The sequence below is a fragment of the Panthera uncia genome, chromosome C2 (genome assembly GCF_023721935.1).
Source record: "Panthera uncia isolate 11264 chromosome C2, Puncia_PCG_1.0, whole genome shotgun sequence".
Taxonomy (NCBI): domain Eukaryota; kingdom Metazoa; phylum Chordata; class Mammalia; order Carnivora; family Felidae; genus Panthera; species Panthera uncia.
In genome coordinates, this window is record NC_064810.1 from 149,580,424 (window position 1) to 149,598,863 (window position 18,440).

The window sequence follows — 18,440 nt, forward strand, 5'->3', positions numbered from 1 at the left end:
AACCTTAGTGAGTCACTTGTAACCTACAGCATGCAGAGGAAATAGGGACTTTCTCTACTTGTCTAAGGTAACCTCCAAGGTTAGGTCATACAACCTCCATCTTGCTTGCTGTGACAATCACTTAGAAGCTCGGATACTCACTCTGAGTTGCAATGTGCGGTCTGATTACACTGAGGTGGCCACTCGGTGAGGAAACCCAGGCCGTGAGGAGAACCCACGTGTCGGTACTCTGGTAGACCCCCTCAGCTGCCTACCGACAACCAACCACTTGCTATGCAAGTAAAAATGGCTCAGACAATTCCAGCTTCCGGCTTCCAGGTCACCCCTAGGCCCTCTTTATAGCTGAGGCCTCAAACACTGTGGAACAAGTCATCCCCACTGTGCCTTATCTAAATTTCTGATCCAAAGAATCCTTGAGCATGATAAAACGGTTGTTTTAAGTTGCCAAACTTTGGGGAAATCTGCTTTGCAGCAACAGCAACTGGAAAATCATTTAACCATTAGGAATCCGGGGATTTCCCTCCCCTCTCTCCTACGCTGGATCTTTTGTTTTTCACACACCAGCCCTCCTCTTCCTTGGTTTACTCCCTGGTAGGACAGCATGCTCGCTAACGGTTTCCTCACGAAGGGTGCGTGGAACATACACTTGTAAAAAAAACTTTACAATTTTGATAATGTTTTTATCTTTAAACGTTGTCGTTTAGTTGGGTAAACAACATATGGACATAGTCATATACCTAACAAATGCAAGGCGCATTTCTAAGAGATATCACTGTGGTCCCTGGGTGGTGGCTCAGCTGGTTAAGTGTCTGACTCCTGATTTCGGCTCAGGTCATGATCTCACGGTTCGTGAGTTTGAGCCCCCCTCTGGGTTATATGCTGGCAGTGCAGACCCTGCTTGGGATTCTTTCCCTTTCCCGCTCTCTCTGCCCCTCCCCCACTCTTGCTATCTCTCAATATAAATAAATAAAACTTAAAAGGTCTAAGAGGTATCACTAGATATAATTCAATTTATGTAACAGACTGTGGCAAACTGTATTTCTCTTTTTGGGAGGCTTGCTCTGGGGAAACCAGCCACTGTGCTAGGAGGAAAGGGGAGGGGAGGAGATAGAAGGAACTAGCTGATGTGGAGAAGCCACAAGGGGAGGAAGTGAGACCTAAGCTGAAGGCCAGCATCAACCAGCAGACACGTGGGTGAACGGCCCTTCAGAAACTTCTAGCCTCCAGTCTTCTGGTTAGGACTCCAGACATCACAGTAGAAATAAACTGTCCTTACGATATCCTATCTGATAAGCAAGCAAATGTCTGTTTACACCACTAAGTCTTGGGGAGATTTGTTACATGGTTATACTAACTGGAATACTGAATAGATTAAGATAAAATGAAAGTTGCCCTTAAAACCATGCCAGAAAGGACCATTTCAAGTACTTTTTTTTTTCTATCAAGTACCCTGAACCACTTTTATTCTTAAGCTCCAGAACATAATACATCTGAGCTATATGCCTTCCCCTGTATAAATGCTTAGAATCCTGCAACCGTACAGACATCCACTTACTGTGGAGACTTGACCCTGAGCCTCACTAAAAAGCCACTAGATGCAGAGGCTTCCAAGAGTAGAATTTGATTCCAAGATTCATCAGATGACTGTGGGGGAAGGGAGCCATAAGCACAGAATGGGGAAGAGGCAATGTGGAATTAGACGGTAACTAGAAGATCGGTAGAAAGTCATGATTTTATTATTTTTATCTTTTAAATATTTTTTAAAATTTACATCGAAGTTAGTTAACATATAGTGTAATAATGATTTCAGGAATAGAATTTAGTGATTCATCACCTACATATAACACCCAGTGCTCATATATATATGAGCATATATATATGCTCATATATATATAACACCCAGTACTCATATATATATACATATACACACACACACACACACACATATATATATATATATACATATATATATATATACCACATCTTCTTTAGCCATTCATCCATCGATGGACATTTGGGCTCTTTCCATACTTTGTTTATAGCGCTGCTATAAACATTGGGGTGCATCTGTCCCTTGAAAACAGCACTCCTGTATCCTTTAAATAAATAGCTAGTAGTGCAATTGCTGGGTTGTAGGGTAGTTCCATTTTTAATTTTTTGAGGAACCTCCATACTGTTTTCCAGAGTGGCTGCACCAGTTTGCAATCCCACCAGCAGTGCAAAAGAGTTCCTCTTTCTCTGCATTCTCACCAACATCTCTCACTGCCTGAGTTGTTAATTTTAACCATTCTGACTTGTGTGAGGTGGTATCTCATTGTGGTTTTGATTTGTACTTCCCTGATCATGAGTGATGTTGAGCATTTTTTCATGCATCAGTTGGCCATCTAAATGTCTTCTCTGGAGAAGTGTCTGTTCATGTCTTTTGCCCATTTCTTCACTGGATTATTTGTTTTTTGGGTGTTGAGTTTGATAAGTTCTTTATAGATTTTGGATACTAACCCTTTATCTGATATGTCATTTGCAAATAACTTCTCCCATTCCGTAGGTTGCTTTTTAGTTTTGCTGACTGTATCCTTTGCTGTGCAGCTTTTCATCTTGATGATGTCCCAATAGTTCACTTTTGCTTTTGTTTCCCTTGCCTCCTGAGATGTTGTTGAGTAAGAAGTTGCTGCAGTTGAGGCCAAAGAGGTTTTTGTCTGCTTTCTTCTGGAGGATTTTGATGGCTTCCTGTCTTACGTTTAGTTCTTTCATCCATGTTGAGTTTATTTTGTGTATGGTGTAAGAGAGGGGTCCAGGTTCATTCTTCCGCATGTTGCTGTCCGGTTTTCCCAACACCATTTGCTGAAGAGACTGTCTTTATTCCATTGAATGTTCTTTCCTGCTTTGTCAAAGATTAGTCGGCCATACGTTTGTGGGTCCATTTCCGGGTTCTCTATTCTGTTCCATTGATCTGAGTGTCTGTTTTTGTGCCAGTACCATACTGTCTTGATGAGTACAGCTTTGTAATACAGCTTGAAGTGCGGGATTGTGATGCCTCCAGCTTTGGTTTTCTTTTTCAGTCTTTGTTGCTTTTGGTCTTTATTTACTTGTTTTGTTTTGTTTTTTCATCTTCTCTCCCTTCAGAGAGTCCCCCTTAAAATTTCTTGCAGGGCTGGTTTAGTGGTCACAAACTCCTTTAATTTTTGTTTGTCTGGAAAATTTTTATCTCTCCTTCTATTTTGAATGACGACCTTGCTGGATAAAGAATTCTTGGCTGCATATTTTTCTGATTCAGCACATTGAATATATCCTGCCACTCCTTTCTGGCCTGCCAAGTTCCTGTGGAAAGGTCTGCTGCAAACCTGATCTGTCTTTCCTTGTAGACTAAGGACTTATTTTCCCTTTCTGCTTTCATGATTCTCTCCTTGCCTGAATATTTTGTGAATTTATGTTGACGGTCAGTTTTTGTTGAATCTAATGGGAGTTCTCTGTGCTTGGTTTCCTTTTTCAGAATTGCTTTGGGATTGAAGCAATCAATATAGTTTGTTCTAGCTCTGTGAAGAATGCTGGTGTTTTTTTGATAGGGATTGCACTGAATATGGAGATTGCTTTGGGTAGTAATGCCATTTTAACAATATTTGTTCTTCCAATCCATGAGCATGAAATGTTTTTCCATTTTTTGTGTGTGCCTTATTCAATTTATTTCATAAGTTTTCTATATTTTTCAGTGTATAGATTTTTCACCTCTTTGGTTAGGTTTATTCCTAGGTATTTTATGGTTTTTGGTGCAATTGTAAATGGGATCGATTCCTTGATTTCTCTTTCTGCTGCTTCATTATTGGTGTATACAAATGTAACCAACTTCTGTACATTGATTTTATACCCAATGATTTTGCTGAATTCATGAATCAGTTCTAGCAGTTTTTTGATGGAATCTTTTGGGTTTTCCACATAGAGTATCATGTTATCTGTGAAGAGTGAAAGTTTGACTTCCTCCTTGCCCATTTGGATGCCTTTTATTCCTTTGTGTTGTCTGATTGCTGAGGTTAGGACTTCCACTACTATGTTGAATAACAGTGGCAAGAATGGACATCCCTGTCATGTTCCTGACCTCAGGGTGAAGTTCTCAGTTTTTCCCCATTGAGGATGATATTAGCGGTGGGTCTTTCATATATGGCTTTTAAGATCTTGAAGTATGATCCTTCTATCCTTACTGTCTTGAGGGTTTTTATCAAGAAAGGATGCTGTATTTTGTCAAATGCTTTCTCTGCATCTATTGAGAGGATCATATGGTTCTCGTCCTTTATTTTATTGATGTGATGAATCACATTGATTGCCTTGTGGATATTGAAGCAGCCCTGCATCCCAGGAATAAATCCCACTTGATCGTGATGAATAATTCTTTTAAAGTATTTTTAGATCTGGTTGGCTAGTATCTTGAGGATTTTTGCAGCCACGGTCATTAGAGAAATTGGTCTGTAGTCCTCCTTCTTAGTGGGGTCTCTGTCTGGTTTTGGAATCAAGATCATGCTGGCATGATTTTAAATATGTATACAGCTGTGTATGGACAAATGCATAGACATTTGTATACATACATATGCATATATATGGTTGAATCCACGCAATTACTCTTTTTCTCCAGCTCTGTCCATTGAAAGGACACAGAACCAATGACAACCCAGCAGGAAACAGCAGATCTAATGCTTGGACCCTGATTTCTAAATACCAAGTTTCTGTGTTCTCCACATAAAAGAACAGGGCTTCTTAGAAACTGATTCAAGAACTGGGACAAGTGAGTTTAAGATGAGCCTGGAGCATCTTGTAATGCCAGAATGTAAGGAAGTGCTAAAAAAGAAAGCGAAAGACCACAGAAGACCATTTGTAAGGCTCCCACTGGACAAACCTAGTATAATTACATAAACTTTAAACAAACTCATTCTAGGCTAACACAACTTCGTTATCCAGAATGATTCTAAATAGATGCGCCCTTGAATACTGGCCAAGGAAATGAACTCTATGCAATAGCTACATTTTATGGTACTACTAGGATACACGTTTTGAAAAAGATAAAATCATCAATTGGTCAAGTGGGGAAAACCCAACTACTTCAATAAAACTGACCAAACAGACCTTTAAGGTGTATTCTCTTGATCAGACCTATGCTGACCAAAACACTGGGTACAAAATAGGTTCCAAGTGCTTCTTATAATATTTATAATTGCACTGATGTATTTGACTCTCCTCCACTGTGGGATATTCAGGTGTTTAAATGTTGCTATTCTGCCAATATCAAACTGACATCCCAAAATGATTCTGCATCAGAGACTAAAACCCTTCTGGTTAACTCCTGTCCTTTAGGAACTTTTGACCAAAATGGGAGGAGTTGAGAAGTTTTGGAAGAGTTGAGGGCAATGGTGCAGACCTGGCCTAAGACAGAGATACTAACAGCAAACACTGGAAGATTCACTGTTCCCAGACTGCAAGTTTTTTTCCCTCTCCTCTCAGTTACAAATTTGTTTTTGCCTTTGTTCACTGACCACAGCATACCGGCTACTATTCCTCAAATGGGCATGCAGATAACAAATTCCTCTGAATTATCCTTTGAAAACGTCTGTCTACTAATGAGTCTTCCAATCCATGAATATAGTATATTCAGTATTGTGCTGGTAAATGTTTAATGACAGGTTCTTGGAGATGGTGGAGAGCCATGATTTGATAGTATTTGCTGGCTTTCATGGTGTAAATACTTCCTCTGTGGTCGAATTCAAGATACCATCACTGAACATGGAGTTGGGGAGAGATGTGCACGGTACACTCTTCTGAGCTACTATGACCTGGCTCCAACATACTACTGGCTATATATCTATTCATCTATTTGGGTCTCCTTTAATTTCTCTCAATTATATTGTTTAGTTTTCTGTCAAAGTCTTGTACATATTTATTTAAATTTTATTTATTTAAATGTACTACAAACTATCATATTTTAAATTCACTTTATAATAGCTTGCTCTGGTACATAGGAATAAAATTAGTTTTATACATTGACTTTATATCTAGAGACTTTTAATAAATTCACTGATTAAATACAATAGGTTATCTGTGGATTTGGATTTTCTAGGTACACAATCATGTCATCTGTGAACAATAACAGTTTTATTTTTGTAAATACCTTTTGTCAAATTATGAAAGTTTTATTTGATTTTTAGTTTGCTTAGAGTTTTTTAAATTATGACTAGATATTAAATTTTGTCTGTGTCTATTGAAAGATAACTATGTGAGTTCTCTCCCTTACTGTTAAATGGGGAATTCTACTTATTGCTTTTCAGATGTTAAACTAACTTTGCACTGCTAGATCAAACCACGCTGGTTATAATGTTTTTTTTTTTTTAAGTTTATTTATTTTGAGAGAGCGCGCATGCACCCATGCCTGTGCACCCAAGCAGGGGAGGGGCAGAGAGAGAGGCAGAGAGAGAATCCCAAGCAGGCCCTGCACTGCCAGCGCAGAGCCCGATGCAGGGCTTGAACTCACTAACTGTGAGATCATGACCTGAGCTGAAACCAAGAGTCAGATGCCTAACCAACTGAGCCACCCAGGACCCCTGTAATGCTTATCATTTTCATATAAAGCTGAATTCCGTTTGCTAATGTTTTCTTGGGAAACTCTGCAGTTCTGTTCATGACAAAGTTTAGCCTTTCTTATGATAATCCTTTTCAGATTTTGGTATCCAAGATTATGCTTTTCTCATAACACAAGTTAGGCTGTCTTCCCTTTTTTTCTATTCTCTGTATTGTTTATAAAAGGTTGTTGCATTTCTTCCTCATAGGTTAGAGAGAATTCACAGGTGAAGCCATCAGGGCCTGAACTTTTATTCGTAGGTTTGTTGTTGTTTTAGACAACTTTACTGAGATATAATCTCCATGCCACAACTCACCAAATGAAAGGGTATAATACAGTGGTGTTTAGTATTTTCATAGAGTTGTGGGACCACCACAATTTTAAAGCTTGTTAGAAATTGTGAGGTTTTAAATTACAGATTCAGTGTCATAAGATTTTTCGGGTGGCTTATTTTCTCTTGATCTGTTTTGTATATTGTATTTTCCTGCAAATGTCTCTATTTCATCTACATTTTCAAATGTCTAGATATAAAGTTGTTCATAAACCTCTTATTTTTCTAACGTCTGTAGGATCTATAATATCTTCTTTTCCTTGATATTGGTGACTTTGTACTTTCTTTTCTTTTTGATCAGCTCTGCTGGGAATTTATTAATTTTATTAATCTTTTCAAAGAACTATGGAAAGAGCCCAAGTGTCCATCAACTGATGAATGGATAAACAAGATGTGGTTGCTACATATATACAATGGAATATTACTCGGTGATCAAAAAGAATGAAATCTTGCCATTGGCAACAAAGTGGATGGAACCAGAATGTATTATGCTAAGCAAAATAAGTCAGTCAGAGAAAGAAAAATATACGACTTCACTCATATGTGGAATTTAAGAAACAAAACAGATGAACATAGGGGAAGGGAAGGAAAAATAAGAACAGAGAGGGAGGCAAATCCTAAGAGACTCTTAAATAGAGAAAACAAATGGAGGATTGCTGGAGGGGTGTTGGGTTGGGGATGGGCATTAAGGAGAGCACTAGTTGGGATGAGCACTGGGTGTTATATGTAAGTGATGAATCACTAAATTCTACTCCTGAAACCATTATATGCTACGTGTTAACTAACTTGGACTTAAATAAAATTTAAAAAAATTGTTTCAAAGAACTAACTTTTGGCTTTGTTGATCCTACTGCTTATTTGCTTTCTATTTCACTTAAATTTGTTCTTGTTTAGGTAGGTGGACCAGGAGGTTAAGTACTGGACTCTTGGCTTCAGCGAAGTCATGATCTCATGGTTTTGTGAATTCAAGCCCCACATTGGGCTCTGTGCTGGCAGTGCAGAGCCTGCTTGGGATTCTCTGTCTTTCTCTCTCTTTACCCCTTCCCTGCTTGTGCTGTCTCTGTCTCTGTCTCTCTCTCTGAAAAAAAAAAAACACACAATTTAAATTTGTTCTTGTTTTTATTATTTCCTTCCCATTTCTTTGGGTTTAATTTGCTATTATAATTTTGGGGAGACACCCACGTAGTAGATTTTCAGACTATTTATCTTCTAACATGTAAATATAAGTTGGTACATTTTCTTCTAAGCTTGGCTTTAGCTGCATCCTACAAGCTTTGATGTACCATTTTAAAATGATCATTCATGGGGTGCCGGGGTGCTCAGTCAGTTGAGTGTCCAACTTTGGCTCAGGTCATGACCTTGAGATTCATGAGTTTGAGTCCAGCAACAGGCTCTGTGTTGACACCTCAGAGTCTGGAGCCTCGGATTCTGTGTGTGTGTCTCTCTCTGCCCCTACCTCCCCCCCATCAAAAATAACAATATTAAAAAAATTTTTTTTTAAATATTCATTCACGGGGCACCTGGTGGCTAAGTTGGTTGAGTGTCCAGCTCTTGATTTCAGCTCAGATCATGATCCCAGAGTCATGGAACTGAGCCCCAAATTGGGACTCAGCGTGGAGCCTTCTTAAGGCTCGCTCCCTCTCTCTCTCCCTCTGCCCATCTCCCCTGCTTGCACCCTCTCTAAAAAAAAAGATAATAAAAGATTATCATCCATATAGAGTAAATAAGGCATGGAGATGAAAACTATAGCATAGGGAATATAATCAGTAATACTGATATTGTGATAACATTGTATGGTGACAGATGGTGGTGACTTATCATGATGAGCACTGAGTAACATGCAAAATTGTTGACTCACTATGCTATACACCTAAAACTAATATAGCCCTGTGTATCAATTATACTTCAATTACTTTTTTAAATGATCATTATTTTGTATTTTCTCATTTCCATTATGATTTCTTTGGTTCATGAGTTTAGTAATGAACTGCTGAATTTCCAAATATTTGGGTAGTTGCTAGTTATATTTTTGTTGTTGGTTTCTATATTAAGCCCACTAGGTTCAAACTCTATATGCGTTTAGTCTTTTGAAAAAAAAATTAAAGATGTATTTTTGTTTATTTATGGAGGGTGCATGCTCAAGTGGGGGAGGGGCAGGGAGAGAGGGAGAGAGAAACAATCCCAAGCAGGCTCGGTGCTTTGCGTGGAGCCCAACATGGGACTTGACCTCACAGACCACAAGACGCCACCTGAACCAAAATCGAGACTTGGATGCTTAACCGACGGAGCCGCTCAATCACCCCAGTCCTTTGAAATTTTTTGATAATTGCTTTATGATTCAGCACATGGACAATTTTGATGTTTAATGTGCACTTTTAAAAGAAAATACATTTTGCAAGTGCTGGCTGTAGTGTTATATATAACTCAATTAGACACAGTTTGTTAATTGCTCGATTCTTCTATATCTTTACTGTTTGGGTCTAGCTGCTTTTTAAGTTTTTGAGAGAAAAAATGTTAAAGTTTCCTACATGTTTGTTATTGTATCTGTTTTTCTTTTAGTCTTATAAAATTTTGCTTAGTATTTTGAGGCTAAACCATTCGTGTGTACAGATTTTAAATAGTATCTCTTGGATGGACTTTTAAATGTTCACTATGAAATGTCCTTTTTTCCTTTCTTTCTATTAATGCTTCTCGCCTTCTCTGATATTAGTAAATCCACACCACCTTTCTTGTGCATAAAATATATCTTTATCCATCCTTATATTGTCAATCTTTTTGTACCCTTACTTTTAAGGTTATCTCATATAAGCAGCATTTAGTTGGTTTTTGTTCTTATTCACAGTCTGAAGGTCCTTCTCTTTTAATTGGGGTACCTGGTCCATTTACATATCATGTAATTGTTGTTGCTTTTCATTCCTTCTTGCATTTCTCTGCTTCCATATGAGTGTCATTTTCTTCTGATTAAAAATTCCTTTGGTGTAGATCTTCTGGTGATGGAATTATCATTATCTGATAGTGAATTACCAGTTTTCATCTGAGAATTTCATTTTATCTTCATTTTTTTTAAAGTTTATTTATTTATTTTTAAGAGAGAGAGAGGGAGGGAGGGAGGAGAGGGCATGAGTGGGGGGTTGCAGAGAGAATCCCAAGCAGGCTCAATGCTCAGCATAGAGCCTGACACAGGGCTTGATCTCACGACCGCGAGATCATGACTTGAGCCCATACCAACAGCTGAATGCTTAACGGACTGAGCCACCCAGGCATCCCAACTTATTGTTGAAATTTTTGAAGAATATTTTCACTGGGTTTAGAATTCTAGATTGAAAGTTACTATCTTTCATCACTTTGAAGCTTCCAAGTATTTGCTAGCTTCAAACATTTCCATTAGAAGGTGGTGGGTCTTTTTTTTTCCAGGTGCTTTAAGTTTGGGTTTCCGCCACCTTTTCTTTGGTTTAGAACAGAATTTTACTATAATATGCCTGGGTATGATTTTCTTTTATTTTACTCTGCTTAGGGTTGTTAGTGTTTTACTCTATGGCTTGATGTCTTCATTACTTTTTGGTCACTGTCATCCACTAAGTTTTTCAACCCTGCTGCTGCCCCCATGCTCTCTCTCCTCCCTTTCTGGGATTTCAATTACACAATAGACCTGCTTACTAGGTCCCATATTTTTAAATGCCACTTTCTGTATTTTTTCTTCTCTTTTCCCTTTGTGTTTTAGTTTGGATCATTTCTACTGACCTCCCTGTAAGTATTATCTTCATCTGTGTCTAATTTGCTGGTAAGCCCTTCCATTGAGTAATTTCAGTTCTAGAATTTTCATTTCTTGTAGATTCCTATTCTTCAGGTTATCTAGTTATAATACGGCCATAACTGGAAATCTGCCTAATACTTGTATGTTTCTAACGCTTGGTTTTGATACTAGACTTATAAGAGTTGTAAAAAATAATCCAGAGAATTCCCATATGGTCTTCACTCAGCTTCTCCTTATGTTAACGTTTTCATAACAAGAGAACTATGATCAAATCTAAGAAATTAAGCTTGCTACAATATATTAACGAAAGTAAGAATCTATGTAAACTTTTCCAATTTGTCCACTAACTTTCTTTTTCCATTGCTGGATCAAATCCAAAACCTGAAATTCCATTAGGTTCCCATGTCTTTTTAATCTCCTAAGATCTTTGACAGTTCCTTAGTCCTTCCTTGTTGTCCATGACCTTAAGCATTTTAGAGAGCACTGGTCAGTTATTCTGCGCAATGTCCTTCTAGAATGGTCTTCAGTTGGGTTGGTCTGATGTTTACTCATGATTACATTGAGGTTATGCATTATTTACAAGAATATCATACAAGTGATGTGCCCTTCTCAGTATGTCATATTGGAGGTATATGATATGTATTAGCAGTGATGTTAAAATTAATCATTTGGTCAAAGTCCTATCTGCCATGATTTGCCATGGCACAGTTACTATTTTTCCTTTGTAATTACAAGGTATTTGGGGAGAGACTATGCAATCATCTGTTTCTGCTAAAACTTTTACCCCCAATTTTATCATCTATTGGTATATCCTGCCTGCAGATTTTATCAGTGTGATATTTAATGGTAACTTTTTTATTTCTTTCATTCTTTCTACGTATTAATTAGAATTATTCTGAGCCACTTGGCTGGCTCAGTTGGTGGAGCCTGCGACTCTTGATCTCGGGGCTGTGAGTTTAAGTCTCACACTGGGTATGGAGATTACTTTAAAATTACAAAAATGTTTCAAACTAACTTAGAATCCTTCCGTAACAAAGAGTCATCCCTTCTCCTCCATTTGTTTATTCAGATGTTTACTTATTCAGTATGAATTCATGGACTTTATTTTATTCTTTGGGTTACAATCTGAATACCATTATCATTTATTTTGTTGTTTGAAACGTTTCAACTTTTGCCATTGAGAGCTCTGTATCCTTTTGACATGCCCCCTCTTCCTGCCCCTCTTTTTCTTTCTCTCATCACTTCCTTACACTTTATGGCACCACAAGATGTTCTAGGTTCACATATTTCCCCTGTCTCAGCCCTGGAATTAACTAATTTACCAAGGCGCCCTAGTGTCTTTTATTGGAGAATGGTACTTAGAAACCAAGATGTGGACACTAGGTGTGCTAAGTGCTGCTAGGATGCCACTATTTCTGTTCCTCTCGGTAGCTGCAACTAGGAAATACATGCAAGTGTACTAACTTATGCATTCACACACATCTATATTTATTCTTGTATGTGTCCACCTGTATATGTAATACGTAAACACATTTCAAAACCACAAATCCATTATTTGTATCTCTGACTACAACCCAGCACCCAAGAGCTGATTCCAGCAGTCCCTTTCCTTATTTGCAACTTCTTTCTGCAACAGTGGAAAACCTAATTCTCATCCATATATTTTTAAAATTTAAGATGTTTCATCAATATAAAGTTTGTGAAAAACTTATAACCATAAATTCTTCTCTGAAATGTACTAATTATGTATGATTCTTTGTGTACCATGGGTGGCTTCTTCCAGCCACATGTACTCAATTTTACACAGTCATATTATGTTGTACTTGAACTTTTAACATTATTATACATATACATCCCCATATATTTAAACATTTTTTCATCCTTAGCAACCTTCTTTTTTAAATCCATTAATTGTGAGAAAGAGGGAGAGAGAGAGAGAGAGAGGCAGCATGAGTGGGGGATGGGCAGAGAGAAGGGGAGACAGAGAATCCCAAGCAGGCTCCGCACTGTCAGCACAGAGCCTGACGCAGGGCTCGAACTCATGAGAACATGACCTGAGCCGAAATCAAGGGTCGGATGCTTAACCAACTAAGCCACCCAGGCACCCTGCAATGTTCTAAAGGAATAAATACCTTACTAATCCACTTGTGGGCTGTTATTCACTAACTTATCAAAACCCCTTATAAGTTATTTTCTCTCTCCCCTGCACACACACACACTTGGCTTTTTTTTTTTTTTTTTTTTAACTAAATATGACACCTTTCATTTGTTCTTGATTTATCAGGGGTAGGCAAGGCCAAGAGGTAGACCCATATTTGAGTATTTATGTAATTTAGTCCACACATATTTACTGAGGAACTACTATCTGCTGAGCACTGAAAATAAAATAACGCAAGCCTAGAAATAATTCCTGCCCTTGTTGGGCTGACAGTCTAGTGGGAAAGATAAATATAAAATTGTGCCACCAAAGAGCAAATGGTGGGAAAAGGGCCTGCAATCAGGACATTTAATCCAGTTGGGAAAGGTCAGGGTAACTTTCCAGAGAAGTGACAACTCAGCAATAGGAAAGGGATGAGCCCTAGAGGACCAGGCAAAGGCAGAAGGGAGGACTGGTCCATGGCAGTCTGTGACCACCTCATCTACAGGCTTCCACAGATGGCACCTTCCAGTCCTGCATATAAGGGTCTGTCACACGGCCCTGAGCAGCTCTTTCTCTGCCCTATTCCACCCCCCCAACTGAAATTATTTTTACCCCCTTTCTTGGAGTCTTTGCCAACTTCTGCAACTGTCCTTGAAATCTGATGACCAGACACAGAGGTCCAAAAGAGAATACATCACTGTTACATTTAAGGAATTAAAAAAAACATTGCTTTAACACATTTAACACATAAGACTGACATGTTTGTCCGCTTTTGCCCTGGGTGCTTGAGAGCTCATAAAGAATAATGGACTGCTCTTTAAACTGTAAAGTACAATACACATGTGTGTGAAAGAACTTGTCATGATTAGGCCTGGCAGTCTTTGCATCTGGTGAACAGAGTTGGTGGCTACTAAGCTTGGTCTCAGTCTGATTCCCTAGAATGGTGGAGGCTAGAATGAAAATGAAGGAGGCTAGGGAAAAGGAATCAGGAGAGTCCCTATAACTACCCTCAGACGGATCATTGTATATGCTGTTAAGTGAAACAAGCAAGGTGCAGAGGACAGTAAGAAGGAGAGGGGGTTCAAATACATCCATATATTTGCTTATGATTCCAAAAAGAAACAATGGAAGAACCCAAACTAATGAAAATAGTTACTTGTTGGGTAAGGAGAGCATAAGGAAGGGGGGAAAGGAGCATGAAGTGAAAGAAAGTTTCTTTTTATTTTATTTTTTTTTAATTTTTTTTAATGTTTTTATTTATTTTTGAGACAAAGAGAGGCAGAGCATGAGCAGGGGAGGGGCAGAGAGAGGGGGAGACACAGAATCTGAAGCAGGCTCCGGGCTCTGAGCTGTCAGCACAGAGCCCGACGCGGGGCTCGAACTCACGGACCGTGAGATCATGACCTAAGCTGAAGTTGGACGCTCAACCGACTGAGCCACCCAGGCGCCCCAGAAAGTTTCTTTTTAAATAGAGAATCACAGCCAATAAATGCAGAAGGAGTAACAGAATTAGAAATGACCATGTTATAACCCTTAATTTTGTTTAAAAAAAAAAATGGATCTAGGTAATAATCATCTAAGGCTTCTAAAGACACTACAAGAAAGGTTGATAAAAACTTCATAAATGACGGTTCAGGCTCACAGCACCCAAAACCATTCTTTCCTGGTAATAGGAAAAGCAGATACATGCCTCCTGATGGGATATAATAAGAAATACATAGCACCACCAAAGTATTATTCTTGCCAAGAAAAGAAAAAAAACTGAACGTGAATCTAATCAAATGTCTACATCGAACTATAAGTTTATAGAAATAGGAACAAAGGAACGTGTTTCGTGTCACCACAATGATACAATCAGCCAAACCCAGGATTTACGAATCCTGGGCCTTTTTAAATAAATAAAGGGTGTTTTTAAAACGTAGGCTGAGGGGCTTCTGGTCCAAGACCACAACGTGGGAAGACCCAGAACTCACCTCTTCCACAGACGCTCTAACCCTCCACCTATTTACAGTGAAATTCCTCCTGAAGAAGGGCCAACTGAACAGCTGCTCCGCGACAGGACACAGAGAGACCACACAGAGAACGGCAAGAGAGATGGGGAACAGTCACAGCGGGAACCCCTACCCCCAATGCCGCAAACTGCAGCAGGGAGGGAGGACATTGAAGGCGCAGTTAAAAAAAAAAAGCAGTAGTTGAACAGGGCAACTAGAATATAAAGGATCCAGCCTTAGGACTCTGCCGGACAGAGGGAGCCGCTGAAACTCTCCGGCGGGCGAGCCCTGCGGTTAGCACTCCTCTTCCAGCCGAATTACACAGCCAAGAGCAGGGTCTGGGCACCAGAGCTGGCCTGCCACCTCCCCTAGCACATATGAGCCCCAGCTATCCCACCACCGCGGCCCCAACGCACTGCATATTGAGACACCCCTGGTCAGCGCTCACTGCGACTCCAGCCATCACAAATGCAAAGCACCCCGGAACACCCCAGGCTGCCACCACCACTGTGACAGAGTTGCCGGGTCACCCCCGGCACAAAGCACCCTGGCACCCCCTGGCCCATGCCCACCTCAGCTCCAGCCGCCCCACCAGGGTGTTCCTGTGCAGAGTATCCTAGGAAACTCGAGCCCATGCCACGCCTCAGCTCCAGCCGCCTCGCAGGGGTGCCCCTTCCTGGGCCACCCAGGGTCTCCCGGTCCGTGCCTGCTTCAGCTCCAGATGCCCCCGAGGGCACTCCTGTGCAGACGCCCTGGGACATCTCAGCTGTACCCACTTCACCTTTAGCCGTCCTGCCAGGGTGCCCTCTGCACAGAGAGTTCCAGGACCACCCCAGACGGCCCCGACTTCAGCTCCGGCCATCTCCGCAGGACAGTTCCAGCATGGAGTACCCCGGAACCCCCTGCCCATGACAGCCACAGCTCTGACCAGCCAGCCTGTGAGAAGGTGGGGAAGGGACAGTAACATATCTTCCAGACTGAGAAGGCGCTTTGTGACCAGAAAACAAAGCAGGTGAACCCGCGCAATTTATAGAGTTTTATCCAGGGTAACTTACTGACAGGGGGAATCCAGGGGCCAATGATTCAGGCAGCTGCTACGTGGCTACTTTCCACAACGTCTGCACCTTAGTCCACAGATTTTATAAAGCGAAGGGGTGTGCAAAAGGGCACTGTAGTGAGATCAAAGGGTTCACGTGCACTTCAAAGGGTCTGCATACACCTAATTGGTAGCTGGCCTTTAATTAGATCTCGTGGTGCCACCTGCGCATCAGGACTGGTGGCTCGGTGGGTTGAGCACCCGACTCTTGATTTTGGCTCAGGTCAAAATCCTGAGGGTGGTGGGATTGAGCCCCACGTCGGGCTCTGCACTGAGCATAGAGCCCGCTGAAGATTCTCTCTCTCTCTCTCTCTCTCTCTCTCTCTCTCTCTCTCTCTCTCTCTCTCTCCCCCTCCCTCCCTCCCTCCCTCCCTCCCTCCCTCCCTCCTCCACTTGCTCTCTCTGTCTTTAAAATTAAAGGAAAGCAGAGGTGGGGGGAAGGAAGGAAAAAGACTATGTTATCTCTAACAGATCTCTAACAGAAGCAAGCTTCCCTCCATCCCAGCCTTGGTGGGCATTTCTAACGTGTATATATTAATCTCCAGGGGGCTTGGAACACGTAGCCCCAAGAGCGGTCACCTGACGAACGTGAACACAATGGAGGGCCAAATATGAAGACAGCATTGCCAGCCTTCCTGCACTCGACAGTCGCCAGGCGCACGCCGTCTACACAGAGGACAACCATACACAAGATTATCCCTTCAAGTTTAGAAGCAGCTGTTCCACCTAAGTCACACAAACACAGAAAGTCAAGCAAAATGAGACGGGAATACGTGCCAAAGAAAGAAAAAGACAAAGCCTCAGAAAAAGAACTAAATGAAACCGCGATAAACAATGTATCTGATAAAAAGCTCAAAGTAATGGCCATAAAGATGCTCACCAGGCTGGAGAGGAGGGTGGAGAAACTCAGTGAAAACTTCAACCCAGAGAAAGAAAATATAAAAAGAAACCAGAATTGAAGAATACAATAACCGAAGTGAAAAATGCACTGGGGAGAACCAACAGCAGATTGGCAGATACAGAGGAATGATTAGCAATCTGGAAGACAGGGTAATGGAGAGCAACCACGCTGAACAGCAAAAAGGAAAAAAAAAAGATACAGGAGAGCAGGTTAAGGGATCCCTCAGACAACATCTAGTGAACAAATATTCACATTACAGGGGTCCCAGAAAGAGAAGAGAAAAGGGGGCAGAAAATTTACTTGAAGATATAATAGCTGAAAATATCCCAGACTGGGGAAAGAAAGAGACATCCAGGTTCAGGAAGCACAGAGAGTTCCAAACAAGACGAACCCGAGGAGGTCCACGCCATGGCATGTAATGACTAAAATGTCTAAGATTAAAAATAAAGACTGAATTTTAAAAGCAACAAGAGAGAAGCAACCGGTCACTACAAAGGAAACCCCATAAGCCTATCAGCTGATTTTTCAGCAGAAACTTTTCAGGCCAGAAGAGAGTGGCATGACACATTCAAAATGTTGAAAGTTAAAAACGTACAACAAAGACTATCCTACCCAGCAAGGCTATCATTCAGAATTGAAGGAGAGAGAAAAAGCTTCCCAGAAAAACAAAAGTGAAAGGAGTTCATCACCACCAAATAGTCCTCAGAAGGAATATGAAAGGGACTTCTTTAAGCGGAGAAAAAGTCATAATTAGAAATAAAATTACGAGAGGAAAAAAATTTAGGAGTAAGAGTAAGCAAACAGTACAGGTAGTGGAGTCATCACTTATAAAGCTTGTATGAAGTTGAAAAGACAAAAGAAGTAAAATCAATTATATCTAAAAAATTAGCTAAGGACTCACAAAATAAAAAGATGTTAAATATGGTAACATATATAAAATGTGGAGGGGAGAGTAAAAATGAAGTTCTTTTACAATGTATTCAAACTTAAGCGACCATCACTTAATATAGACTGCTATATACTTAGGATGTTATACATGAACCTCAGGTTAACCACAAATCAAAAATCTTTTATGATACACAAAAAATGAAGAGAAAGAAAGCCAAGCATAACATGAAAGAAAACAATCACAAGGAAAGATAGCAAGAGAAGAAAATAACAGAAAAGAGCTACAAAATAACCAGAAAACAATTAACAAAATGACAGTAAATTCAGACTTATCAATAATTACTTTAAATGTAAATGGTCTAAATGCTCCAATCAAAAGACACAGGGTGACAAATAGATAAAAAAAAAAAATAACACCCCTCTCTATGCTGCCTACAAGAGACTCACTTCAGATCTGAAGACACATACACACTGAAAGTTAAGGAAGGGAAAAATATATTCTGTGCAAATGGAAGCAAGAAAAAAAAAAAAAAAGCCAGGGTAGCAATACTTATATCAGGAAAAACAGACCTTAAAACAAAGACTGTAACAAGAGACAAAGAAGGGCATTACATAACGATAAAGGGATCAATATAATAAGAGGATATAACTATTGTAAATATCTATATACCCAATATTGGGGCATCTAAATATACAAAGCAAATATTAACAGAAATAAAGGGAGAAATTGACAGTAATATGATA

The 18,440-nt window shown here is 40.0% G+C and overlaps 1 protein-coding gene across 1 annotated transcript in view; it reads right to left on the minus strand.

Moving 5' to 3' along the window:
* The window catches only part of DLEC1 (DLEC1 cilia and flagella associated protein), a 91,842-nt gene that overhangs the window by 44,175 nt on the left and 29,227 nt on the right, over positions 1 to 18,440 (minus strand). The window lies entirely within an intron of this gene.